The sequence below is a fragment of the Struthio camelus genome, chromosome 9 (assembly GCF_040807025.1).
Source record: "Struthio camelus isolate bStrCam1 chromosome 9, bStrCam1.hap1, whole genome shotgun sequence".
NCBI classification, from domain to species: domain Eukaryota; kingdom Metazoa; phylum Chordata; class Aves; order Struthioniformes; family Struthionidae; genus Struthio; species Struthio camelus.
The window spans coordinates 11,001,723-11,029,465 of NC_090950.1; the positions used below are offsets into that span (position 1 = coordinate 11,001,723).

At 41.0% G+C, this 27,743-nt stretch overlaps 1 long non-coding RNA gene across 1 annotated transcript; it reads left to right on the plus strand.

Annotated features, from left to right (window-relative positions):
• The first annotated feature begins 1,289 nt into the window (after positions 1 to 1,289).
• Positions 1,290 to 27,617, plus strand: LOC138068177 (uncharacterized). The gene is made up of 7 exons (XR_011142841.1): positions 1,290 to 1,405; positions 1,516 to 1,702; positions 7,259 to 7,441; positions 8,422 to 15,583; positions 24,745 to 25,150; positions 26,318 to 26,467; positions 26,916 to 27,617. It is a non-coding gene; the product is annotated as an uncharacterized lncRNA (long non-coding RNA).
• The last annotated feature ends 126 nt before the right edge of the window (positions 27,618 to 27,743 follow it).

The window sequence follows — 27,743 nt, forward strand, 5'->3', positions numbered from 1 at the left end:
ACCCGTAACAGAAAGCATCCACCATGCTAAGTGTCCTCTGAAAACAGATGCTGGCGGGAAGAAAAACCCTTTCTTCATTTAATGTTGCCTTTAAGAGGAAGCCTAATTAAGTATATAGGGGGGAAAAAATTACCCTTAAAGCTGTGCCGATCTACTTTTGAATCATTACGCTGCCCTAAGCAGTGAGAGGATGGTGCCTTGTAGATCTGTGTATTTGTGACCAATTGAAATTGTGGGCATCAATTCATTAGCAAAGCGCAGAAATAGTTTACTAAGCTATTTTGCTGAAGCTGAGACACAGACATACGTCCTACGGGGTATTTTTGTTTAGCCGTAGTTATAGAACAATTTCGTTCCGGTTTGATAACTCCAGAATCGTTGACAAATGCCAACGGCAGAATCTCAGGCTACAGCGGAGATGGCGGCGTCTCCCGCGGTCCGTTCCTTCTCTCTGGTGCTTTGCAGGCTTTTCAATATTGCCTAAGTTTTGGGGACCCGATTTATCCTTTCCTTCTCTTATTTAGGTGATCCTAATTGTTTTCAGGAAACTTTGTGTACTTTTAAAATGAACAGTTTGGATACATTTTTTACTTGTTCTTTTCTTAAGCAGTTATATGGGCGCATCTTGCCCTCTAGTGGTGAAGAAAAATCAGACCTTGGAAGAGCTGTTAAAAAAGATTAAATCCAGCTGCACTGGGAAACCAAGGGCAGAGAACACCACACTGTATGGGAGCTATGCTTCAGGGGTCAGTGAGCCAGCAGGATTAATGAGTTGTGAAAATGCCCTCAATGCAAGTGATTATTTTATGCAAATAATGAAAGTTGTTCTAAAGTGTCCAAGCTAAGCTGTTTCGGTATTAATAATAATTTGGTTAAGGTGATCTTTGTTGTACAACAAAGAGAAAGGCTAATAATGATAAACACCTTTTAAGCTATTCCAAAAAGCAAACAAGCATGCTACATCAGTGTTATGATCAGCCCTTGGACTGGAAAGAGACAAGTTTAACCAAATTCTAGCCTAGAGAAACGCCTCTGGAAAAGCCTTACCTCTGAAATTACTTTGTCCAGTTAGAACAATTTTAATCCTCAGAGTTTTGCCGATTTGCACTAGAAGCTGCCTTTTTTTAGTTGGTATTTTTGAGTATATTTTCTTATCAGAGAGAAATCAGAGAAGCGTCAGGATTACTGGCATGTTGTTTTGCCTCTGGTGATGCTTGTGGCTTCTACAGTGCACACAATTTCCTTTTGCCTAATCTCGAGATATTTTTGGGCAGGAATGAGTCAGAGAACTGAGTTGGCAAGCTGCTTGTGGGCCGACCACGGCCAGTCCCTGGGCAGGGCCGTGCCAGCCTGGAGGCAGGCGCTGTGGCTGCAGAGCTTGCTACACGGTGGAGACGTGGAGACGGTTGTTTGTTTTATGCATGGCTGAGCACTGGCTGGGGTGGGAAGGAAAGGATGCATGAAGTGGTTACAGGGGACCACATACGTGGTCACTGAAGTACTTTCCGCTCACAGGTATTGCAGCTATTTTGCTGGTCTCAGTGTCTGCCTTTTGAAGATCAACAGGCTATTTGTTTTGGACAAGTTCTCTCCTTCCGGCACGGGATCTCACTAACCCAGCGCTCCCTAACAGGAGTCCACAAAGAAATCATGGGCCGTTTGCACAGAGCACAGCACATAAAACTCCCACCTTTTAAAAAAGGTTGGTAAGTAGCAGGAGCGTGGAGGGAGTGTGGGAAGGAGGTGTGCAGCTGGCAGCAGGAGAGCCCGCAGCTGCCCTGGCGGGAGGGCTTGTGCGATGCTCTCTCCCTTTGGGCCTGGGGTCCCTGACGCCTTGTTCCCTTCAGCCCAGCAGTGTGCTGCGGAGGGCACTAACCACTGGGAGGCAGAGCAGGCAGCCTTTAGTTATTAGGCAAAATTTTCAGCATGCTAAAAGTTACTGAACTTAATACATTCAAAAAAATGCAAAAAGGTTGCCCCTAACTCCTATTAATGGGCTATCATGCTTGTGCACTAATTAAGACACAGAAAAAGAACATAGGCAAATGATCAGAGAATTGTGTTCACTGAAACAGTGAGAGATAGGGTGGAGTTGCTTGATTTTTTTAAACATAGCGGAACATTAGCTGGTGTGCAAAGGAAACGACACAGATGAAACAACGGTGATGAATGAAGTGGCTTTTAGGAGACCACGTAGGCAGTCACATTTAGTAATTTCTATGCCGTAACCTTCAACAGGCATTTTAAAATTCACATGCAGTGATAGCCAATTACAAAGGAAGTTGGAGGGTGGAGGGAGATTCCCACATATTGTTTCGTTTCTAAAACTCACTGTTCAATGCAATTGAAGCAAACAACAGGGTTCCACCGGCATCAAATGAGAAAAAAACCAACTATTTTTAGAAGTCACACTGTTTCCTCTAGCTTCCCCTTAGCTAAATTAAATTATAGTCTTTGCATTTCCAGTGTTAAAGTGGTCGCTGGTCGCTGGCCAAGATTTGCAACACATTCCTCTCACAGCACTACATCAGGTGCCATAAACGCAACAGCTTCTTCCAGAGCGGCCTCCCTCAATCTATCGTGAAATGACAGCCCCATCCAACATTTCTGAAGACAGTTCAGTTCATTTCTAGACTGTCTCTGCTGCACTAATCATTTTATTCCAGAAATGCTTCTTCTCAGTTAGCTTTGCTTACAGCACAGAACATAAAATAGAGTTGTTGAGTGAATGGCATTTCTTTTACTGCAGTGAAATCACGATGGATTTCAGAGGAACTCAGAAACTACTGTTTTTTCTTCACCCTTCCTTGTCTGATGACTGTGTACTCTGTTGAGTGCCCACAGATTTGCCAACTCTTAAAGTTTTTTACTGCTTCAGAGAAATTAAATGGAATGCTGTGGAAAACGGACAGAAATCTGGTTCTCACTTCCTTTTCTGTCTTGCTAGCTATCCGGACCAGTCTCATTAAGGAAGAGATCGAACTATTGTATTTCCCTTTCATCCGGACTTTGGTGGAGTATTCAGAAGACAGATAACAATTAAGCATAACAAATAGTAACATAGATCTCAGTTTACTGTAATCACATTAATATCAAGGGGTTTAAGAAACCCAGGTAGTATTAGAACTGTGAAGACACCCGGATGATCTGCTAAAAGAAGGATGTCAAGTTTTATTAGGGTCCAAGGAGCCACAAGAAGCATCAATTAGCTGAAGCCTGCTAACTTGTTACAGTGCAGCCTGCACTAGGGACCACATCCAGTAAACTTTGAATTCTCTGCAAGTGACCACTTTTAAGGGAAACTTTTCGGGATGGTTTTTATTCAAACTTTATGTGGTGATTTAAATGTTAGCACCTACTAATCCCCTAACCTACTGCTTAAGACAATTGTTTGAAACAGCAGACTATCAGTTCATCACTATAAAGGTGCCAGTTGCCCAGCAGATAAATCATCTGAGAATCTCAGAGCTCTAAAATGTCTTTGATCATACACATGCACTTTAAATAGCAGCAGTAGCCTTAACCATAGCCACTGCTATTCTTAAACTTCATAGCATCCTATAATTTTATCAGCTTTTTCTAAGCTTTCTTGAGCACAGAAAAGCACTGGTGTACATAATCTTTTAAACAGAAACTGCACTGTGCTGCAAAGAGACATTCATTACCTGCCTTGAAAAAGTGCAAGTTATCACTTCATCTGTTCTTTTTTCTTGAAGGAAAAGGACAATTGTGCCATTGTGTTCTTAAGAAAAGTACCAGTATGCCCCATCTAATTTATTCTGACATCTCTTTTATAGACATATAATACAGCTCATTAAAATATCCACAGTGCAATAGGACATTTCTACATCTATCTTCCAGAGCTGGCGTCTTCACAAAGACCTGGCTCCCTCCTCCATCGGGGTATGACAAAAAAAAACTATCCTCACCTTCCTGAGAAACTTCTTAGTTGAAACTAAAAAAAGGAGCAGGGCAGTTTACACTTTTGGGGAGGAGTTATCAGACTGAGTAATTTATCACTTTGCCAGTTTGGAGTACTACCAAAGAAGTGGGCAGTGCAGGGTGGCGGGAGATGGCATCCCTTACCTTTGCTGAAGGAGAATGGGATTAGCCCAAACTGAGGAGACAATCCTTGTCTCTGCTGAAGGAGAGGGAGAGGTACTGGGGAGCACTTTGGGACACGGGGCGGAAGTATGCCTCCTAGCCCCATTTCCTCCTCAGCCTACAAAGCAAGCCCCAGCTCCTCTCAGGCCAGTGCTGGTGGAGAGTGGGAGTTGTTCCTCACAGAGCTGGCAGTGAATAGAAGGGAACCCAGACCTCCAGGCGTGAGAAAGAAATTAACTTTTCCAAGTCTTTCAAAGCCTTCTACAAAGTCCCAGACCTTGCTGTTGTGAGAGCTCTTGTCTGAAACGTCACTGACTGACTCTTTGCAGTTCACACCTGTCCTCAGACTTCCCCCAAGATCATGCTGACTCCTTATAGTGTCTTCTCCTCCCAAACCCTATTGACCATTTTTGTTCCACAAAGCACCATTGGCCTTGTCCCCCTGCCACCTCAAACGTGCTGCACCTCAGCAAGGTTCTTGGGATAGCAAAATTCAGTTTGATCTGTTTTTGTGGGGATCTTTGAACCTGCTCTGACCTATCAGAACTGGAGTGGCATTACATTGTGTCTTGGAATAACCCATCTCTGCCTAGATAGCTATTTAGGCTGTTAAACGAGATAAGGGTCATCAGCTGATGAAATGCGATTTGCATTTTATACAGTAGCATGTTTTATACTGTCTCCCTGTGAGTATTTCCTCTACTCCTTGCTTAGCTTAGCATTCGCGTGGAGGAAGCTCTGGTTCACGCTTTTCCCCATCAGTGGTGTGGCAGGGAAGTAGCAGTCTGTGCAGTCCATCCACCTCTGCACATTACTAGAAATGTATTATCTTCTCTGACTTTCACACAGCCTCTACTCCCCTCTCAAAGAAAGACATGATAAACAAGGAAAGGAACTTTACAGAGTTTTCTTCTGCTTCTCTTTCCACCCCGCTACTCTCAGAGCAGTTCTCCTTTAGAAGAACAATTTGCTCAAATTGTGAGTTCCTGTTTTCTACTCTATTGGTCCTTTGAGGGGTTATGAGAAAAGAAAATTGTCATTTGTACTCATTTCCTGCATAAGTTACCAGGATCTTTCAGAGTCAATATTCACATTTGCCTAAAGTCATTACTGAATCTGCTAAGTAGTGAGTAATGAGTTTGCCAATAGAGCAGCACTTTATTCATTTCATGAGGGAAATAGGCACTGACACTTGGATAGGAGTCTATTTTGAATTTTTCTGAATATTGATCTACATCCTGAAGCGCACCTCAGACCTACTGTCTCTTGACCCAGTCATAACTTTTAGCCCTTCATTTACCATGAATTAAAGAATCATTTCCAGTAAAACCAAGCACAGCCCTGGAATGTTGCCTAATTTGCTGGGAAGTACTGTAACTGCTGTTTTCAGAAAGACGTTTGTACTTACATTCTTAAAACAGAGGCTTAGGGCCAAATACTGACTTCATTTGTGCCAAGGTAAGGCTCGAGAAATTGCTTGGTTTCCAGTGGAATCCTTCTCTCTCACCATCCTCTCTGTGTTTGTGATTTGCAGAACACTTCTCAGGAGTAGTAACAAATTCCCATGAAAATGTCTCTCGGAAATGGTCAAAAGACCACTTGCACCAGGAGCGGCAAATCTCATGTGATTTCCCTAGATTAGTCAAATAAAAGATAGATATATCGAGTAAGTTATTGCTCGGCCTATAGTACCTTGTGTCTCAAGATCTGTGCTTGTATAGCATTTCTCAGAAACTAGAGAAATATTGAGAGCCTACCTAGCTCCGTTGTTAGCAAAGAGGTTCTTTCACCATCCTCACTGGATTAGTCTAATTCTTCCTTCCAGGAATGAAATTCTGTCTGCTCAGAGAACAGAGGAGAAGGGGGAGCTGTAGATACATGGTTGGGGTATAATAAAGCACCAAGTCTCAGCTGAACTGTGATGACTTAGCCATATTTGCAAGCACGAGGTAAATGACTTAGAGTGTGAAGGGAAATAGGTGCCAGTGTAGAGGGCACTGAGAAGTCAATACACGCATTAGGATTCAGAGCACTGCTGTGTGCTTTCTGTCCCCCGAGACCCAGGTCACAGCTGGCTTGCAAAATGTGCCTCCGACTTTCAAACATGAACTTAGAGCTGCCAGCTGATGTCCCATTTCCTGCTGCTGGTTGTAGAGGCTGCCTGCTAGAGATAAGACAATATTACAATTTAGAATTGCCTGATACAGCTCCACCACATGATTACTGTTTAAAATATACCCTCAAAAGCTCTAACGTAAAAGCACAACCACATACTCCTCGGGCTAAATCACAGCAGTTAGTGAGCATGTGTAAGGGAGACCAACTTCTAGGATTTTGCTTTCCGTGTCACAAATACCATTTTAATTACACCTCTGCTGGCCAAGCAGCACCTAGAATACTGACTCTAAACATAAAAATGTCACTTGATAATTTAAGAAATGACTGCATATAGGTCCATTTTGGCTTGCTCCCTTGCTTTTAAGCATAAGATTTGCTCTGATAACATTTCCAAATTTTCCTCTGAATCTGTTAAAACTTGAAAAGTTGATAAATGCATCACCTAACACCTAAATACATAACCTAACTGAAGGCCCCGGAGCTAGGAGACCAGCAGTTTAAATTCAGAACACTAACCATGGATGAAATAGTCAGTGTCTTCCAGGGAAATCAAACTTACAGAATCAGACACGGAAATTTAGTCTCTCTAATGAGCGGAAGCAAAAATTGGATTGAAAGAGAAAGACATGTGGCAGCAAGAATAAAACAAAGGAAAACGAGCTATTTATATATGACATGATAGTGGTCTAAGGGAAAGGACTTGCTCTAGGAAGGGAGCTATACGGAAGAGGAAGGAAGTACCCGGGGGGGCAGAGGAGCCTTCGTTATAGCCTTATGTCCTAGGAACAGACCTAGCCAAATACTAGTCTGTCCTTTGTAGTTCTGGTAACAGCACAGAGATAGAAAGATAAGGCTGCCTTAAATCTAGCTCTGTTGTAGTTTACCCCAACTTGGAGCAGGAACAAAACTGGTTATTTACAATCTCTGCATGTATACGCACAAAGCAGGTTGTCAGGCAGGCAAATTTATGAGTTGAAATGCGTTTTGAACAACACTGACAAAAACTGGCAAAAAAATCCTTGTTCTCTTTCTACAGGCAATTAAACAGGCCACACAAAGCCTCTTGTTCCCTCCAAGGGCGGTGCAGCAGCCCTGAACAGCCTCAGTCCTCATGGAGGCTCCAGAGGCCCAGCTGTGCCCAGTCACCTCACGGATGCTAACGTGGGCCTGAAAAGCCCAAAGCGCCTTGCAGGACTCTCTGCTGCCGTCTCTTCAGCTGGTAAGGCAGGGCAGTTGTATCGCGTCTGAACAAACAATATTCTTCAGGTTTGGTTCAAGCCTTAAGGGGAGTTTTGGAAAATTCAGAAAAACCTGTTCAGCTGTTCTTGAGTTGCATGAAGGAAGAGGGAGGAGGCCATGCCAAGCCAGTAACTGGACTTCAGTATTTGGATTTCAGTGTTCAGCCAAAGCAGCTGGGAAACAGTCGTCTGAAAAACTCCAGACCTACAAACCGATCTTATTTGTGCTTTGTTTGTTAGAAATGTCTAGTAATTTTGACATCTACAGTTTTAAGAGCAGCGCTGTGTGTGGACCCAGACGGCCTGTCTCTTCAATGCAGGTTACCTAAAGCCTCTACTCTATACAGTCACAGCTCTTGGGCTTTCTTTCTCTGTATTTTCTCCCTCATCCCCCCCGCCCCCAAAAAGGCATATAGGATCCCAGTGGAAACGAGGAGTAATAACAAAGTAGGAGACTTTTCTAGTTGAGCTGTTCCCATGTTGCGGTGTGGGATCCAAGGTAATTTAGACAATTAAAATAGAGCCTGCACTTGCTGTCAGTAGCAAAGTTTAAAACAAACTGGCCAGGCAGTCCTGAATGGACTATGTCACATAAACACACTTTTGTCCTTTTTTGTTACTTCTAGAAGTAACAAAAGTACTTTTGTTTACTTTCTAGAAGAAGTAAAATCAATGCAATTTTAGGATACAAAACTAAAGAGCTGCATCTGGCAATTAGGAGAATTGGAGGAATGGAGCAGGATCCGAAAGCCAGAGTCTGATTGTCGTATTCTTTACTGCCTTCATTATGTTGCTGCTGTGGAGATGGGGGCACGTTTGTGCTTAGTGCTTGTTTACAACTCAGATGCAGCTGGGAAAATGCAATCAGTGCTTCCTTAAATGAAAGGGGAAGATTCTGCATTTTATGCATGTGCTGTTTGCTCTAAAATTCCACCCCTCTGAGGTGTTTTCTGTTTTTCAGGAGAATTACGCTGAAGAATTCTGACATCCTGTTGAAGGCTTCCTGCAGGAAAGGTGAAGTTTCAAACCCGTGTGTTGCCTGAACCTTGATCACACCTTGTCTGCTATTGAAATATATCACCCAGAAGTGCTTCCTTATGAATCAGGCACTCATCATGCTTTTTAACTCCCTTGGAGAAAATTATGCAGTGCTGAGTTGCCTGCGTGAGTTATCTTTTATTCATTAGAATCCTAAATGTTATTGAAATGTATTCTTAATTATTCCCTGCTGAAAACAGTAGTGTTCTTGAACAAGTATTTTGCATTTGTTATGTCCTGCTGCTAACATAGTTAATAACCTATATAATAATAAAATAAGAAACTCTCAGTGCAGAAGTAATAGAACTTATTAATATGATGCAATTTAAGAAAATTGTTACTTCTGGCTTTCATGGCTTGTGACCAACATTTGTTGAATATTTCAAGCATGCAGAATCTTTGCTGTAGGTCTAGCATAGAAATACCAACATTGCTGAAAGGGAAGCTGGTAAAACATTACCTACCATCCCTACAGTCATATCCTCTAAATCATTTACTGTAGCAGCACGGTACCTACTGCTGTTGCTGAAAGCTTTCAAAGGCAGAATTTGGACATATTTCTGGAATTAATGGCTCTTTATCCAAATAGAAAATAACATCCCCCAAATTTACATTGTTGCTTCAGGGTTTCCATTGTCTTTCCTCTCTTTTCATTGCTCACCCTCTGGGCACACACAAACACTTTTCATGTGCTGTTACCTGTATAGGAAAGAAAAAGGGATGTACAAACTCAAGAGCTGATTCTGAGGAACTGTAGACTATTCAGGTCTCTCTCTGGTAACAGATAGAGAAATATCAAAAGAGTCCCTAAAAATTATGGTCTTTTATTGAGCTGTATTTCTTGTGCAGCTGCATCACACCCCTTTGCTATACATTACACAGTGCCTGTGATTTGCCAGCATGGCCAGATCCTTCCCCTTAGTCATTTCCAGCTGTTTGCAAGTCCTTAAATGCATGGCTTTGCATGCTTTGCTATTACGTATCATCAAGTTTCTATGCTGTCATCCCCAAGATCTTTCATTTCATTCTGTGGGTTATTTCAGTCCTCTCTGATATTGATAATACGTCCTGTCTTTGGCAAATGTTACCTCCCTCTTCTTTTTACTGGAACTGGCACAATTAAATATTAAAGGGAGAGCTAGTCCCAGTTCAAGGCCCTGAAAAGAGCGGCTAAGAACCTCATTTCAGCCTCCACCTTTTGGCATGAATTATCAATTCCTTAGTTTAGTCACTTCCTTAGCTGGGTTATACTTACTGTACTAAACGTTTTCCTCATACTGAAGAATTTCCAGCATAAAGTGCTGTTTAAACACAGCAGGTCTCAACTCCCTGGTATTTCTAGTCAAAGAAGACGCTAGGATAATCTGAAGGATGTGCTGCTGGTAATCGGATGTCGAATATTATCTCAGTGTCCGTTCACCCCTTGGTCTTCTGTATTTATTGCCTGTAAGATGTATCCTGAATCTTTCAGCTTACTAAAGACAGACTAATAGACTCATAGTCTTCCTCTTATTCTCCAGCTCTATGCAGGTTAGCTGTCAACAGTTCCCTGTAGCATTTCTTCCTGTATCTAGGAATCATAGCATCATAGAATAATTTGGGTTGGAAGTTCCTGCAGAGGTCATCTAGTCTAGCCCCCTGCTCAAAGCAGGTCTAATACATAGTAATGAAGGACACATCAGTTCCTCTACCTGTCCTAGAAGTAGAATCCCAAACAAAGTGGCTACTGAAACTTGACAGCTGCTGATCAAATTATCCATTTCTTTTAATAATGGCATAAAGGTTGAGAGTCCAAGATGCTTTAGTCAATCAGTAGAAAACAAACAAAATCAACCACTTGCGGGTGTGGAAAGGATCTTTGCCATGATTATGGTTTTGATCTGCTTGTTTCAAGTCATAAGCACAAATTCTGTCATACGCGTCACTTATTCACAACACAGCAGTCCATTTCCTTACCTCAGATGTTACTCACCTCTTAGGATTTCTCTCCAGACACACCAGAAACCAGCAGATGTGAGAGAGATTCATATATCTTATTCAGACTTGTAACAAGATGACCAATGAATAAGACAGATACAGTCTGTAAAAAGTATTGATTACTTTACTAATAATTTCCATGGTGGAGCTTAGTTTGAGAGCAGTTTCTGGGAACACCGTTCAGATTATATGATGCAGTTTAAGTATGCTGGAAATCCAAAACATTGTCTAAGAGTAAAGAACTGAACTCCCTGTAGTACCCTACTACTAGCAGTACTACTGCTGCCTTGTTCCTGCGGAACATGCACCTTTCATCACGATCTAAATACTTGGGTCTTCATTGCTGCATCTGAAGATCGGCATGTTGTTTGCGGGTCCTGACTGCCTTACATCTTTTTACATCTCCTCCGCCTACTTCGAGAGCAGGTCTCTGTGGTGCCGTGAAGGTTTTGCCATTTTGACAGAATGACCAGGAAGCAGCCTGTGCAGTAACGTCCATCCAGGAGCTAATGCTGTTCCTGGTAGCATGCCTTCTCACAGTCATGACAGTCAAGGCTTGGCTTTTAAGAAAATTATTACGGCTTTCTCTACTTTGCCCTGAGGAGAATTTCTTCTTCCCTATATTTCACTACAGGGCTTTTCATTTCCCAAGTTAGCTTCCTGCCAATTTTTGTGAATGTACAACTCAACTTTTGATGCTTGAAGAGATACATCCCACAGAGACTGCTCAGAGGCAAAAGTGTCAGTGCCCAGCGGGTGTTACCTGCAGTGGTATGAACATGAAAACAAACTGAAGGCCGCTGGCACTAGTTTCATCGTTAGATGTGTAGTAACAACAAAAGCAAAGACAGCAAACCTGGCAAAAGCTTGAAGAGGGGGCATTACAGCATCATGGAGAGACGGTGGCTGGAGTCCCAGAAGCAAATGAGCTGCTTTAGAAGGATATTCTGCCCAGTTAGGTGTGCTAGGACTGGAACAAAACTTAGTAGTCACTTTGCTGCATAAGGAAGCTAAGCCCACAGCAGAGTTAATTTCATGTTTGAAGCAACAAGATATTATTGGCTCTGTAAGAAGGCTCTGCTTCCTTAAATATTAACCATCAAGTTTTACAGCGTACGGTCAAAACTAGGTGAAGAGAAGCCAAAGCAGAGTGGTTAGTTGTTGCTAAAGCTCCAGTGAAATTTTTATGCTAGGGAAAAAAAAGCCACCACCAAATTATGTTGTTCTCTGTTTGCTTACAGTAAGTGCAATCCTTTGCATTGAGACTTCCTGGAACAGTTTTACACTTACAGGTTTGGTCAGACTCTTGGCTGATTCCACACAGTCAGAAGGAAGAAGATGTATCAGCAGGAACTGTTACATTTTAAAAAAACAAATAGGGCAATTAGTCTGTTATATTAAAGAGCAAAAAAAATGCCAAGAAGAAAAAGATATGGAACTCTTTCCAGTAATGACGATACTCCACCTATTCATATTTTTTAACCAAAATGGATACAATTAAAAACATTTTAGCAGAATCCATCTGGAGATAATTGAAAAGGCCAGCAAAATAAAAGGCAGCAGTGGACTGAAAACAAAATATTTTTGTAATCAGTGATAGTAAATGATCCCTTATAATGTTGTCTCATGAAGGAAACCAAAAGACAAAAAGCAAGAAGCAAAACTGAAAGCAGAGTATATCGTATCATTCTGGACCCTTATGTAGACTTTTCAGAGTTATTCACAGCCAGAATAACTGGCTGATGCTGAAGCAGTTGTTTGCCAAGAGTAACAAGAATCACTAGCCTAAAAAAAATATTTTGACACTGCATTTGATTATAAGCATGACTAGATATGGGACTAGTGTTCTGTCACCAGTTTTGACAAAAAAGAGGAAGCAATTATAGAGCTGAAACATGTTTGCCATCATTTGTATTTGAAAAGCCTTCAAGTTAAAAGTCTTTATTACACCCCTGAAGGAAAGAGATAAGGTAATGTGTTAAAAGGTGCTTAAAATGTACAGGAATAAAGATTGAGTTAAATTCTTTCCTTATAATGCTCGTTAACTTAAAGATATAGGTAAATAAAGGAATAGCTGATGGACCATGTGTTAACTAGTATTTCTGCTCTTCAGCAGCTTACAAATGACCTGAAGCTGGAGCTCTGCAAGAGGCCGTAGGTGCGGGAGTCTGCTAACCCCTGCAGAATTCTGCGTTGCCAGATTAATCTCTCAGCTACATGTGTAAGCTGTGTCAGAGGAGAGGAACACGCAAAAGAAACTGAAATAATTAGAGACAAGGCTGAAATGCTAAGCGCAGTCTTTTGTTATGCTGCATTTTTGGAGAGAAACTTTGTTGGACAGATGTTTCAGAGGCATTACCTGGGATCGTGTAAGATAAAATCACCCTTGCAGGCAAATCTGTCTGATCTGAACATTTTCAGACTTTTTAAAGCAGGCAAGCAATGAAATTGTCTCATTCAGTTCAGGCAAGTAAATTCTCAGCATGCAGCCACAGTTTTAGCTCATTTGAGTCTCAGGTCTCATCCCTGTTTTATCAGGGTGCTGAGTTACGAATGCCTTTGTGTCTATGTTCTGTTGACTTTGAGGGTGAGCGCAGGGCATAATCACATGTGCCATATGGGCTGCAATCCCCAACAGGAGGAGGCTGGTCCTGTAGTAACAATAGTATGTGCTGAGAAAAGGCAGAGACGTTGTAATTCCGACTCCTTTTATGTTTGGTGGATTAAGGTCTGATCCTTCTTCCATTTCTCTTAGGTTTTTTTTTTTTTTGGTGCTGGTTTATTCTAAACTGTGCAAATTTAAACCCACTCTGCCAGACTGTTATTCTAATCTTCATGTGCTGCTGCCAACTGACACATAGCAAAGTCTTTCAGGGGATGAGATTAAACACACCATGAGTCTTCATTTCTAATGCAAGCTCCATGGGAACACTACTGGGAACCCTGCTACTTTGCCGCAGTCAGAGCTGTATGAGCCCGTGTGCCATCCCTTTGTGTATTAGTGAGACAGCAGTGTCATAGCTACAATGCAAACTATTCTGCTTTCAGTCTTTGGGACATTCATTGTCCAGAATAGCAATGTTTTCCTCTTGTCCTCAAAGCTACTTGCTTACCTACCTCCTTCTGTTCAGAACTGAAACATTTAACTTTAAAACCAGAGAGGAAAACTGTCGTTCTGCATTTATCGGGAGTAGGAAAGACACACAGAATCTCTGACTGTTCCTTATTAAGCATTTATCTGAGCAACTGGAGTGTTAAATTAGCTTTCTCACTTACATGTTGTATAAGACCCCATCCACCTATTGGCTTAGAACAAAACAGGCGTAAACACAATATTGTCTACTGTGACAAATGCTATGATAAATTAGATCTTAAAATGTCACATAATGAGAGCCAGGATCACAAGGGCGTAAAGTCTACCAAATCCTGCAGTGACTGGATTGTGAATTGCACATTTATGATGAGAAGAAGTAATTAAGTACATGAGAGAAAGGAAAACATCTGTTTACTACTGCCCAAGACTGCTGGTGCTGCTTTTTTGGGCTAAAGATATATTTTATCGAATCTGCTGCCTAGTTACCATTTTAAATGAGAAAGCTATTAAGAGGCTGAAAGCTACTACACTTAATCAACAAATTAATCAGTGCAGGATTTTGAAGACTTACTAAAAGTCTGCTATTAAATATCCCCTGCCCCTAAGGGATTTTCTAATTCGTTAGAGTAGCACCATCTAAAAGAAAAAGTACTTTTAATGCATTATAAATAGGGGCTTCTAAAAGTTAGACACAATACCCTTAGGGAAACGTGTTTTGTCTCACAATCTGTTTTAAAAAAAGCATTTGCTCCTCACATGCAAAATATCCAATAAACACATACAAACAATGCAATCTCACTTTACTCACGGAAGGTTCAGTGCACAAACCTGACCAGGGCCTAAACAATAATTTTACTTTTTTAAGTATAGGCAGCCAGAAGAAGACGTTTGAGTTTCATAGCATGCCCTGCGTAGGTCTGATTTTAGTTGTTATTTTTCCCAATTGCATATGGTCGCTCCCTTGAAGGCTTTACCAGAAAAAAAAGCTGTACCAGAATTTACCTGAAAAAGCTGACACAGTTGGGCTCTCTGGTGCTAACTTCCTTTGAGATACTTCAGATCATCTTCATAATTCCCATTTGGCTTTGCATTTAAGAGCTAACTTGCTTTGGATTCATGCCAATTGAGAGCAAGTTGTTTTTAAAATAACCTTTAAACATGTACGTAATTTAGCAGAAGTTCAGTGGAACTCAAATATATATTTAAATGTAAAAATGCTTTCCTCAGTCAGAACTGGTACGTTTTTTATGGGAAACATGCATTGCTGTCTATCTTTTAAAAGGAGGGCTAGTTCTCCTTCTGCTAGTCATGCTGATGTAAACCTGAAATAACCCCGCTGAGGGCACTGGGGGACACGGCAGAGGCCTGCCTGCGTATCGGAAATCAGCCCACAAAATAAGCACAACCAATACACGCTACTTTAAAAGCTCAAAGAATCTACTAAGACTACCATTGCATACTGGAAAATATACACTTATATGCTATTTCAATTTCAAATTTAGTTTTAAAACATCAGTGTCTGACAAAAATGAAGGACAAACTTCAGTGGTTAATCTTATTTTCAAGCTGCTGGAGAGGAATATCAAACTATTGGAAATGGAGAATGGTAATGAAAATCTCAAAACAGAAAACGCTATTCACTTCAGTGCTGTCAGGGAAATAGCCCCCCGGTTTCCCGCAGCTGTGCAAGCACTGGGAGCTCGCTTAAATGACTGCCAGCGAGATAGAGTCAGGCAGCTCCAGTTTCTCTGCACTTGGGCTGCAGCTCTCATTGTGTATAAATGTGTAGTGCTGGGACCCGGACCCAAACCCCAGCTTTTCCACAGCACAAACGTGGGGAGGAGGTTCCACATCAGGAGCTGTTTGTAGCCCTTTGCACGCGGCAGTGGCAGCCTGAAAGGAGAGTGCACGCGCTCTGCCTGCCTGCCGGGTTGGGAAGGTCTGCGGCGTGTACGCCTTATTGCGCTGCGCCGAGACAAGCAGTTTGATGGATCCCTCAGGCCTTGATCCCTGGGTAGGTGCTGCGATAGCTCAGGTACGAGCCCTAATGCATATTTAAAGGGGCCTGCAGATTTTTTCTGCCTAGCAGCAATAACGTTCTCCCTCTCTCTCTTCTGTATCTGAAAACAAATCTATTAAGGCTGCTGCAGCTGGGTCACTCTTCATTTGAGGTTGTGGGATTAATCAGTTTCTTACTGCCAGCTCCATTCATATGAATATGTTTGTTTTCAGACACATCCTTGAGCTAATAAGCATTTGGGCAATTGCTTGGTTGATTCTTTTCATTACGGGCAATATGACGCTCATGCTTGCAATTTGTGTTATGTAGCTATTCTCTGCGGTGACTGTTATTAAATATTCTTTTTTTTAATCGACACACACTGCATAATTCATTTCTCTCTCTCACATTCTTGACTCAGTACCATCTTGACTCAGTACCATCCCATTTTTTCTTGATCTCGTCCTGCCCTTGAATCATGCTAGTTAGCTGTATGTAAAAACTAACCAAAGAAAGAAGTCACATTTTTCTCTGAAAAAAATTGTGAGTTCTCCAAATGACAATGACAAATGATTTATACTAGCAGGCACTCTTCATGGACATTGACTGCTGACACACTCTATGTTCATGCCAGACATTGGTGATTTCTACCACTGTTATTTGATCTATTATTAGTTCTTTTGCCTAAAAATTATGCTATCCTTAACATACTAAAAATATTATAAAAATAAAAATAAAATATAAATATGAATATAATATTTATAAATATAATATTATATGTATATAATATATATAATATAATATATAAATATAAATATAATATTTATAAATATAAATATAAAATAAAAGTATTACATTTCCCTTTTTGACATATGCAATAAAGGACAATCTCCAAGTAGCCTTCTTAGCATCTATGATTTTATAGAGCACTTCAAAAGTTACAGATTTTTTTCAAGCAATTGTCAGCTGCATCAAAGCAGATTTTGTTGCCACCCTATTGCATGTAGGGGCTCCTCAGCTGCGGGGAGGCATCGTTCTCCTGAAGTAGTGAAGCATTTCAGCTTTGTATCCTGGTGCTTTGCCTTTTTGCTTTTTGTTTGCACTCTTCACACGTATTTGAACTGACGGTGGAAATCTCTTAAGAGCTGCTTGTTGAGAGCCAGTGATGCTATTTGGAGAATATTAAAAGAACTGATTAATATGCAGCACGATTCACTGAGGAAGAAGCCATTGGACACTGCCACAAACAAGAAATATTGCCAGAGGTTCACATGGGAAAGAAGTATGTGTCAGGGCCCCGAGGGCACTCAGAGGCCTTAATGGCCCTGATCAGCCTCAGCTGAGATCCCCACCCTACCCTCCCCCCCCGGGGCCTGTGGGCCCAGGAGCCTATTTAAGCTCAGCCCATGGTCCTCACTCCCTTCCTGTGCTAAGCTGGAGAGGGCTGGTCCACCATGGGTCTTCCCCTGCTGGTCACCAGGCCTGACCTTGACTTGTAGATTGGCCTTCTGGCTTGATGTCAAACCTGCCTCAGCACCAGGAACTTTCCTTAGGATTTGGGCACTTGGTTGAACCTGGCTACCGCTGCTTGGCCTGCCCTGCTTGGGGGGGGGCAATGGGATGGGACACAGGCTGGTGAGGTTCTGTCCTGCTGGCTGGTTTGTTGCCCTCCACTCCCTGTCCCCTAGGGACCAGCTGGTCCTGCTGTACTCTGACAGTCTGCAGCTGCAGTATAAGAGCATGGTGAATGGGGTATGCACTAAACAAGTCACCAATAACAGAGGGTTTGATAACCGGATTTCAAAACCCTGAGGTCAGTACACCTCTTTCTAATCTGGATTATGCTGCTATAAATCTTCAGTAGTGGTACTGAAGGTAGTAGAATTGTCCCTGTATGTAATATGTGGTGCTAAATGGTATTTCAATAACAAAGAAGAGGAGTCTTAAGCAAGGGTTATGGAGGCAGCTTTGAGAGGTAGCTAGATTTCAGGAAAGCAATGATTCTTATGATGTGAGGATCTAGTAACATGCTACTGAGTTCTTACCAAAATCTGAATGGAAACTTTCCAACTGAAAACATCTTTCCAAATTATGATCCTTGGATTTGCCTGGTTCATCTTCTGGTGAGAAAAAAAAAAAAAGCCTACCTAGGGCTTTACCTGCTAGGATTGGACTGGCTATTTTCTCTACTAGGAAAAATGATACTGGGAATGGTCTTAGGAGTTTCCCTCTTCTGGGAGAGGTCCTGCTTGCTAGCATCCCGGCTTCTCTGAGCTGCCTAAGCAATGCAAAATGCCTAATATAGAAGGTCCAGGGTCTGGTCCATCACCTCTGTTTAAACTTACTGTGATCTAGAACTTATTTCCTAAACGTCCATGTGTCTGAATGAGTGTGTGTTTACTTTCACTTCCTATTTTTGTTTAACAGTCTTTGTTCTCTTTCAGTTAAACTGTCAAAACCTAATGCTGATGAAGATCTGGCTTGGATCCCTGAGATTTCAGCTGTGCAGTATATGAAAAGCATGTGTGGAAAAGCCAAGTACTCTGGTCTTGTGAAAAAAAGGAAAGGATTAGGAATTGGCTGGCTACAGAATCCTTATGAATGGGATTTTTCCCAGACTGTACTGTGTAAGGATCTGTAGGAGAACAGGAGAGGCTGGAATGATCTGAAATGAATTGGGCACTGTTGCAATTGCGTTTTCCTTGTCTGTAACTTCCTGGAATACTATACTTTGCCTGCTCATCACTGGTGTTAACAGTAGGCTCATCTGGGCTAGATGGAATATCAACGCGTTTTTACTTTTCCTTGTTTGAAAGCAAGTTTTGTTAGAGTTTGAACAGCACCTAAGGTTGTTGGCTTTGTTCATTTGCTTAGCATCCTAAAAAAGGAATGAGGAAACTAGTATTTAAAATGTTCACCCTACATAGGAATAGAAACAGAAACCCATCTTAACCATACTCTGCCACTTCCTCTCTCACTATGAGAAAATGCTACACTACTCATTCACATTCTGTGTGTGAAACCCTAGTTTTTTTACCCCTACAACTCTGGAGAGATGCCTTATGTTTATTAATAGTGAAGGAGACTGCAGAATGAACATATGTGTTCAGGCTGCAGGAGCAAGGCCTTAAAGAGGTGTACTTCTGACCTGGATGTTCTTAAATAGGATTTAAAAAAATTATGTTGAAGTGACTGGCTTTCTGTTTAATACACTGCTACTCTTACCTGGGTACAATTGTAAGTGTTTGTGTTCATGCTGAAAGCTTACCTGATGCAACAGTATGTACATGTGTAGGAGAAGCCTTTCATTGATTCACAATATATCACAGCCAGTGTTAATTTTAAGGTGTAAGGATTAAGTCTGAGAAGGTGAGTCTTAACTGTGCTATTCATCTTTACTTAAACTAGGATACAGCTCCAGGCTATACATGTCCTGTATCCTCAGCCAATTGATTTCTTCACAGAAATAGGAAGAGAGCTCCTCATCAAATTATTTGGTGTTCCTTATATTTCAAGTAATACAATGATTTATTATCTTCATTCAAATGGTGTCTTTACGACACATTCACATATCTATATTTATTTACATTCCTGTATGATGGAATATCAGGTCAGTATGCCAAATGCATCTATACCTACCGGGTTTAATGCAAACCAGTGTTCCTGACTATAGGCTAAGGAGACCAACAGGAAACATTTGCTGTTCTATGTGAGGTTTTTATGGTGCCAGAGGTATGGAATGAGTAGTAGTTGTATGTCAACATGAACTTATCTGTATCTCCATTAAGTGTCCTAAGGTATTTCTTACATTTTAATAGAAATACGTTAGTGTGGCACAGATATTTTGCTATGGGGCGTCCTTGGTGTTGACTTTAACAGAAGGACAATGATTGGAAGGAACAGCCACCTCTTCCCATATCTCATTGGGGCCTCTCATGAGCAGGGCTGAAGTGTATCAGAGAATGCGGAAACTGAGTAGTTGATAGTTATAATTCCAGTGCTGAGGTCCTCCCTTGCCCTGAGTGTGTAGAATCCCTAATGTGTTTAAAATTCACTTGGTTTCATGGACAAATTTTCAGTTCTGTCTACCAGAGGGGTCAGATATCTTCCCCAACAAGGCATCCAAGAGTTCCTCTACTGCAGGAAAACAGGCAGATACTTTAAAGCCAGCTTTGCTAGCATCTGACCGTCCACTTCCATATCTTCCAGTGGTGGAAGGCTAGAAAGCCGTTGCTCTGAGTAACTTCGCCTACCACTTTAGCAAGTTGAGTCTGAATTTAACAAAACAATCGCAGCTTGCAGGAAGAACTCATGAACTAGGAAACCCTCACGTGAATGTACAAGGGCATTTTCATCTCCTTCTCCTGTGTGCGGCCCCCCCCCCAATGTCACTATGTAAATAACGAAGCATGTGGCTGCTGTGGTTGCCTAGGAAGCCGATTGCTGCTCCCAAGGGATCTGTTAAAATTTGCAATCCTGATTCTAGTCAGGTTTGTGAGACCCTGGGAATGGAGCTCTTGAGTGGGGCATGTTGCATTTTTTTCTTCTCTCCTTAGCTCCTTTGGACTGAGTGAAGGCAGCTGTGCTGCTTTGCTAGACAGAGCAGCTGGACCTTGGCTACTCTTAGAAACTAATGAAGTGTTACAAGAATGGCTTGTCCTATTCCAGGGAGACAGAAGGAGCTGGTTCGGTCTCATAAATGATACTGGAGAGTAGTTGTGTATGTATGCAGTTATTCTGAGGGCTGTTTTTGAGGTCTTTGCTTGTTTTAAGCACCTGCTTACTTATAGGGCATTTGTACTTTCATCTGAGTTGTCTGAATATATATCATTGCTTTTATTTGCACTTCAAACAATTCCTGAGACCTGTGTTTTGGAGGACTATTAAGCCCTTTGGTAGAATTTCTTTTCAGAGGTTAATGCTAGTGGAAAACTACTGAATGGAGCTTTAAATCAGTGAAATAACAAACTAGCAAAACAGCACACCTACTAAAGAGGCAAACATGGGTGCTCTCTCTGCCTCTGTTTCCATCACATGGCCCTGTGCTGCTGGCTGCTATGTGGGGAGGCAAAGCAGGGCAAACCTGGTGATTTATAAGGGCAGTCAAAGAGCCTTAATATTTAACACTGCTTTAAGGCTGTTTGAGAAGTTGTCTGGGTCTCATATGTGCTCTTCAAACTTGAAATTGAATTTGGAATAAACCTGGATGGGAATCTATTATTAATGTAATAGCTGATTATCAACATAATCAGTACTCGGTAGAAGAGATTTTAGATTGTGATAACAGAAGCTAGAGTTTAAGTCATTTATTTATGCTCCTAAGTAAGTGTAGGATCTTCTTATTCATAGCTACTTTAAAATGTAGATTATGAACAGAAACTTTGTTCAGAACTGATGCATGATGTGTCATAAGACATTAAGTCAATGTCATTCAAGCACCCTTTCCAGTGGTGCTGAGCAAAATGAGTTACGGGTCACATTGGGTCTTGTGCGAACATGTCTATGATGAAGCAATTTGGCTACAAAGAAGATTGCTAAACCTCTGCAAAGTGGAAATGGGAAACTTAGTTTTCTGCTGGGGAAAAATCAGCAGTGCATGATATGGGTATTTTTTAGCATACTTACAAAGTCTATTTATATTGCATGCATTCCTGAGTGTGGTCCCATGCAGACTTCCTCTTTCAAAAATTTCAGCTGCAAACTTATATATGTGGTTTCTGCTGCTTTCAGTGATTTCTCTGTTTAAAAAATGACTGTACAAACTTCTTTCTCTTCAAAATACAACCCCTTGTCTGCACATTCAGAAAAAGCGCAAGCAGCTGGTGTACCAACCCTACAAGTACTACAGCTACCTTTGTAGGTAACTAACTACAATGTTGTTAAACAGTGATTCTTTCCTATTGGAGAGACTATAATTACAGAATAAATTGTTACATTTAAGTAAATTAGGTACTTCTGAGGTGAACAGCATCTTTGTCCTTCTGTAAAGGTTTCCCACTCCATTGAAACTGGTTAAAAACTATGGTTTACTTGCTTAGAGAGAGCTAACTGCCTTTTATTTAGCCTTCCCACCAGTTGATGTCACATGGACGTTGTTTTTGATGTGCCTTGGTCTTTGACTGTATGGCTGTAGATAACAAATATTCAGCAATCCTTGCTAAATTACTGCAGAGATTAACTGGTCTTTTTTATTCTGACACGCACTCACACACCTCTTGTGACCATGCAGGGCCTTGTTGAGACAAAATGTGGCCCTGCTGGGGTGAGATGCCCATATTTTAATCCTATGATTGGTACACTTCCGGTTGTATGGCGGTGGGGCTTGGAAAAGGAGGGAAGAGGGAGTAATGGGCCAAAGTAACTGTTGAAGCTGCAGAAGCTGTATTTGTTCAGAGGTTCAAATCTATTTTAGAAAATCCTGCAACTAAGCCAGCTGAAGTTCCAAATGAAAGATTAGTTATTTACTAGCAGATATCACATATGTCTATATTCAGGAAGTTCGAGCCATGCACAAATAGCAATCCTCTGCACTCAGAAAAATAAACAAAGGAAGGTTTTTATGATGCTAGGCAAAGGAAAGGGGAATATTGGCAAGTACAGGTGAATAAGGCATCTTCTGCCATGTCCATTTAATACCCCCTTGAAACAACATAGGGACTTATGTGGGGTTTAATCAACCAGTAAAAGAGTAGAGGGGGAAAAATAATGAAATACATGATAATGTTCCTAGAGACCATATACTTTAATTACTGATTGCTTGATTATTGCTGAAACGGATGAGGCTGAGTGGGATATCATCAGGAAGCTACGCCTGAGAACAAAAGGTGAAAACATGACATTTAACTTGAACATGATACGCTACAAAATAGCGTATTTGAGGGCTGAACTGAGTGACTCCCTGCAGAGATAAATTTAAATGCTGTGAAGCTGTATATATAGCAATGATGAATAAGATAATAGGCATCCTCCTATTATCAAACAGAAAATGCTGTAATGCAGTAGAACAAGTGCAGAAATCTAGGTGAGTAGCTTTGACGTTGTATTCACACCAATGGTTATGATATTATTAAAAGATATCAAAAGACCTGATGAATCTCACATTGAGGTAATCTGGTGAGTGACAACACTAGCATCCCAGGAGGTTGTAGGAATGTAATGTTAAAATACACATGTGAGTCATCAAGATACTCAAAACTGTAAAGCGAGAGCTAATTTTGCCAGGCATTGGCTAGATGCATCACATGGCATTTGGAATGAAGCAGAAACATGCACACAGCAGCTGAGAAAAAGGCGACATCACGCTTCAGGTATGTGGTGGCAAAAAGCAGGCATAAGTAACTGATTTCAAAGGGTTTTCTTCCAGAACTGTCAGCAGTTTCTTTAAATACTTAAAAGCACTGAGAATGAGACACAAAGTATCTTGCCTGTGATTAGCAAACTGAAAGTCGTACTTTCTAGGAACGGGCATCTCCTTTTGCTAGATGGAGAGTAAAGACGTTGTAAGGCAGCCAGGAAGGTAGCCGAGAAACCCAGCTGCAGCCGCAGTCTGACAATGGCATGGAAAGAATGATTCAGACTGCTAAAACTCTTGTCTGTTTAAAAAAAAAAAAAATACAGCCTCAAACTGTTAAATTGGAGAAGTAGCCCTAGAAGTAATATATCGTATTTTTATGCTTATTCAAATATTACTTCAAATAGAAGTCAATAGGTTTTCACATAGTTTGACTCTGCTATAGCTTAGAAGTGACTGAAACACTCTTCTAAGGACAAGACTGCAGCCTTGTGTGTAAGGACAATGACAGCCTTCTCTCTCTTTCCACTCACTTGCGCTTAGGCAGTAAAATGATGTGAGACTGAAACCCAAGTTTCAATGTGCCTTCCTTTGATAGATGTCACTGGCTGAATTAACCTGAGTTGTTACATGTTAAAATTCCTGACGATGCAATGCTGTTGAAGGAGGTACAAATACAGGACACTACAAATCCTGAGAAACTGGACTCGAGTTGTGCAAACATGAAAATGGATGGTGCACTAACTATCTAAATTGCAAGAATGGAGATAGCTGTAACACAGGAATCTCTCTTCTGGAAAAAAAATCAAAAGCTATTCTGCAAATCTTGTAAAGACTCTGTCTCGGTAGAGAGAGATGCTAATAATCCATGGCTGATTTAAAGATAAGAGAAACACGGTGCTGAGCTAAGGCAGGGATGATTAAGGATAAGAAAGGAAAACCCAAGATGTAAAGCTCTCAGTGCTATGAGACTTAAAGTATTTTTGTCTTGAATCTGTTGTTGCTAGAAAGAGTTTTGGCAGTGTGAAACAGCCGTTTTTTCTGTTTTGCTCTTTCCTTCATTTGTTCCCTTTCGTTACTTTAACTGGTTCCTATGTCAGAAACTCCTTACAGTTAAAAGCTCCAGCTCAGAGTTCTTGCTAATCATCATCAAAGAGCACTACTAAACTGTATCTGCAGCCTAAGCTTTAAAAATTTTAAAGGGACGCAGAGCATGAAATGTTAGTATAGAGGTACAATTGCTTGAGTGATTTCAAAGAACAAGTCAGCTTCCTGTCTGTGATTTTTAATTAGGACAGTGACATGAATCAGTCGTTTCTCAGCAAACTTTGTTACTTAGTTTGCAATGTGCTTTGCACCTTTCTAGGAAACCCAAGTATTCTTAAATCTTGGATATGAGAGGTACATGAGGACAAATTTCCTATCTGGTACAGTCTAACAGTATGTAGTTATGGTAAAATGATCCTCAAATAAATATCCATTATGTTTACTATTTCCTCTTAAATATATGGTATGAAATTTGGTATAGCACTTATTTTTTGTTTTTATCTTAGCTTCTTATTTACCAGTAAAATTCAGATATAGTGTAATCCCCCTGCTGTAAAGTGCGAAGACTATCAATTAAGATGTCTTTCCTAAGGAGTATCTGTATTGAATAAACATGTAGACTGGTAAAATATGAAGCCCTAAGGGACGGATATCTAGCTGATATGCTGCCATTAGTTTTTTCTCTTTATCTCTTCTATTTTTCAGGCTATCCACTGGAAGACAGCAGAGTAATACAGAAACCGTTAGCAGAGTTGAAAACATCATACCCCCTCTTCTCCTCCTATGTTATCCAAAAAAAAAAAACCTCCTTAAATCTGTCCTTTCTTTCTCTTCTCAGCTGGGACAGTGGAGCCACACGAAGTCCTTTTCAGGCAAACACTTTGTGCTGTAGCTTCCGACCAAGTTGGGTGTCCAGAGCCACGATGCAGAGGCACTGTAGAAACTCCACTGTTGTCATAACATTTAAAAGTAGTACCTGGGATCAATTTGTTATTTTGGGTAAAGTCTTTGGCTTTACTTCCTGATTAATTCTTATACTTTTCTTGAAAAAAGAAATGTATTGTATACTGTGAAATATAACTGATTGTGCACTGTGTGTGTTACCATTTGTCTGTTGGACAGCCCTGAGCCAAACTCTCTCTACAGAATTTCCCACTGGAGAATGCAGCCTGTCTCTGGAAAACTGAAGGATGTGTCATTGCTCTGACTCTGTGACTAGGGAATGAAGACGAACACATTAAAAGGTCTTCTAATTGCTCTGACTCGCTGAAAGGGTCATATGAGAGATGAAGAATCAGTTTTAAGAACAAATTCAATAGTTGCTTATTAGTTGCTGAGGCCTTTCCTAAAAGACAAGAGATGTTCTTCAGAGCGATAACTAGATGCTGTTTCTTTGTGAATTCACTCTCAGGAAGAGACTGGTAACACCTCTTATCATCATTGGAAAAAAGCCTGATAATCCTAGTTTAAAAAAAGAGGGATGGGGTGTTTATGCCTTTTTTCTTAATGTCTTTGATTTTTGTATTCATCGTTTATTCCTTTATAGATCATCCCTCTTGCACAATAACATTATATTTGTCGACAAACGTCTGTTTTCCCAAGCCCCTGCTCATAACAGGGGCAAAGAGAAGCTCAGTGAGATACCAAAGAACAAGGGGACAGAGTTTGCCCACAACACACATACGAGCAGAACAGTTGGAATATACTTTATCCTTCTTAAAGTAATGTAGAATTAGGATCAGCAACTTAAAGTCTAACTAAACCATAAAATTGATACTAGTCTCCCTGGGTAGGGATGCATTTTACAGCGACCTGTCTTCTGTAATCTGGGTTACTAGCTTATCTCTTTGGATTGAGGTCAGATAGAGGAACATTACAGTGTTCTGACCACATATAATAGCGGATTGTCTCAGAAGCAGTTGGTGGAGGTTAGTGAGCTTGCTTACCGCTTTAGCATCCATACATCCTCACAGCTAAAGTTTGGTTAGTGCACCAAAATCTTTATTAATTTGTAGTCAGTGAAATTCACTCTACTGTAAGGACAGCTGAAGATGTTGCCAGAAGAGCAAGTTCTGTTGATATGAAATAGTATTTCTGCTATTCAGAGAACTATGAATTCATAATGGTGTGTACAGGAGGAAGTAGATCCAGCTGATGAAAATATCAGGTGAAGTGATATGGTGGGACTGTCCATAAGCCCAAAGACAGTAGTGATTGTTGCAGCCTGAGTGCTCTGCCTTGTGAGTACTCAGTTTGTCTCCTCTAATTCATCTTCATAAAATACAGATAGATGGGGTTTATGCAGAGGAATTTTCAGGATATTAATAGCTTTGAATGCATATGTTGTTGTTTATGTTATAAATAGCATGATTTTATCTCTAACAAAGTTTAAATGTCTTTTGTGTATACAGACAGCTGTATTTTACTTTCCGAAGCAAAAAGATTCTGTGAAGAAAATTAAATCCTTTTATTACATGGAGAACAGATTGGAAGTTCCTGAATTCCAAATCCTTTGTGAATTGCACTTTGTTCTGGATGCAGATGGAAGTGTAACTGTCCTGGTGAGCATTTGCCATCATCATAAATCATTGTTCCCATATGGAGGTGATTTTTCTCTGAAGTATATATTCAGCTTTGTGGGTAGTGATAGGCCAGATTTTTTGTGCTACTACTGTTGGGCTTAATGCAATCTTACAATGCCCCGAAGCAACCTAGGTAAGAGCAATCAGAAGTCTCGTTGTTCTCTATCTGGGGGTCCCATAATTTGTCTTTTACTCTTCTGTAAAACATTCTTTTTCAGATGATTGGCACTGCTTTTTTTTTTTAAAAAATCTTTATGATAAATTAGCTGTAATCTAATGTAATGCTGGTAGCTGGGAAGAACAGCAGCTTCTGTGTATTTGGTGTGCAGCTGTCAGTCAGGAGGCCACTCACCATGCTACTGAGCATCTCTAGCTATGTGTCTTAAAGATCAGCAGCGGGTTAAGGCTCCCACTTTCTGCCCTGCAGATGGACCACCACTCTCCACACCACGAGGATGATATCGTCACACACCCGGGACTCTCTCAGGCAAAACTATGTGAATTCCTACTTCTTTTCTCAGAAGGCAAGAAGATGATGGGCTTCAGCGCACATCCAACTGCAATCACACCAGTCGGACAAGAGTACTAGTCTAGCTAGGAAAACTATGCCCAATCTTTTTGCTAGGCATGTGGGCTCTGGGAATACGCAGTATCAAGGAAAGCAAATTTGGCTGCCAGCCATTACTAACAGAACAGTGATCTCTGGTCATCATGACCCCAGGACAGCACAGGCCATGCAGATAAGGCGACTGGGTGGTAGAGGGGTGTGATAGTGCAGGTGGGAGCTGGCTGAAATAGCTGGGACTGTAAACGAAACCGCACTGAAATGACTTGTAATCGCAGCAAAAGCTCGAGCAGTTCGTGATGAACACTGGTGAGAGTTGTCTGGTGTCACCGCATCTTTCTACTTTGATGGCCCCTGCTTGCAGAGGTCCTGCACAGACATGTCAAAGTAGGAGTGAAAAAGGAGCTGAGTTTCAGCACTCCACCAAGCTGCAGGATTAGTTTTAAACTCTGTTTTAGGGATATGTGAAAAATAGGGATGTTCAAAAGATGATCAGCTGTAGGATTAAACATGCCATCCTGACGGCAGAGACGGGTCAGGTTCATCAGGGAAAAGACTTTGTGTTGTCAGATAAATGTTGCCAAATGTTTTGGTGTGAGTTACAAAATGACTTAGCTTGCATTAACTGTACGAGGCGGCACGGTTATTTTATCTTTTAATTTAAATTACACAGACTGCTCCTTTGACAGG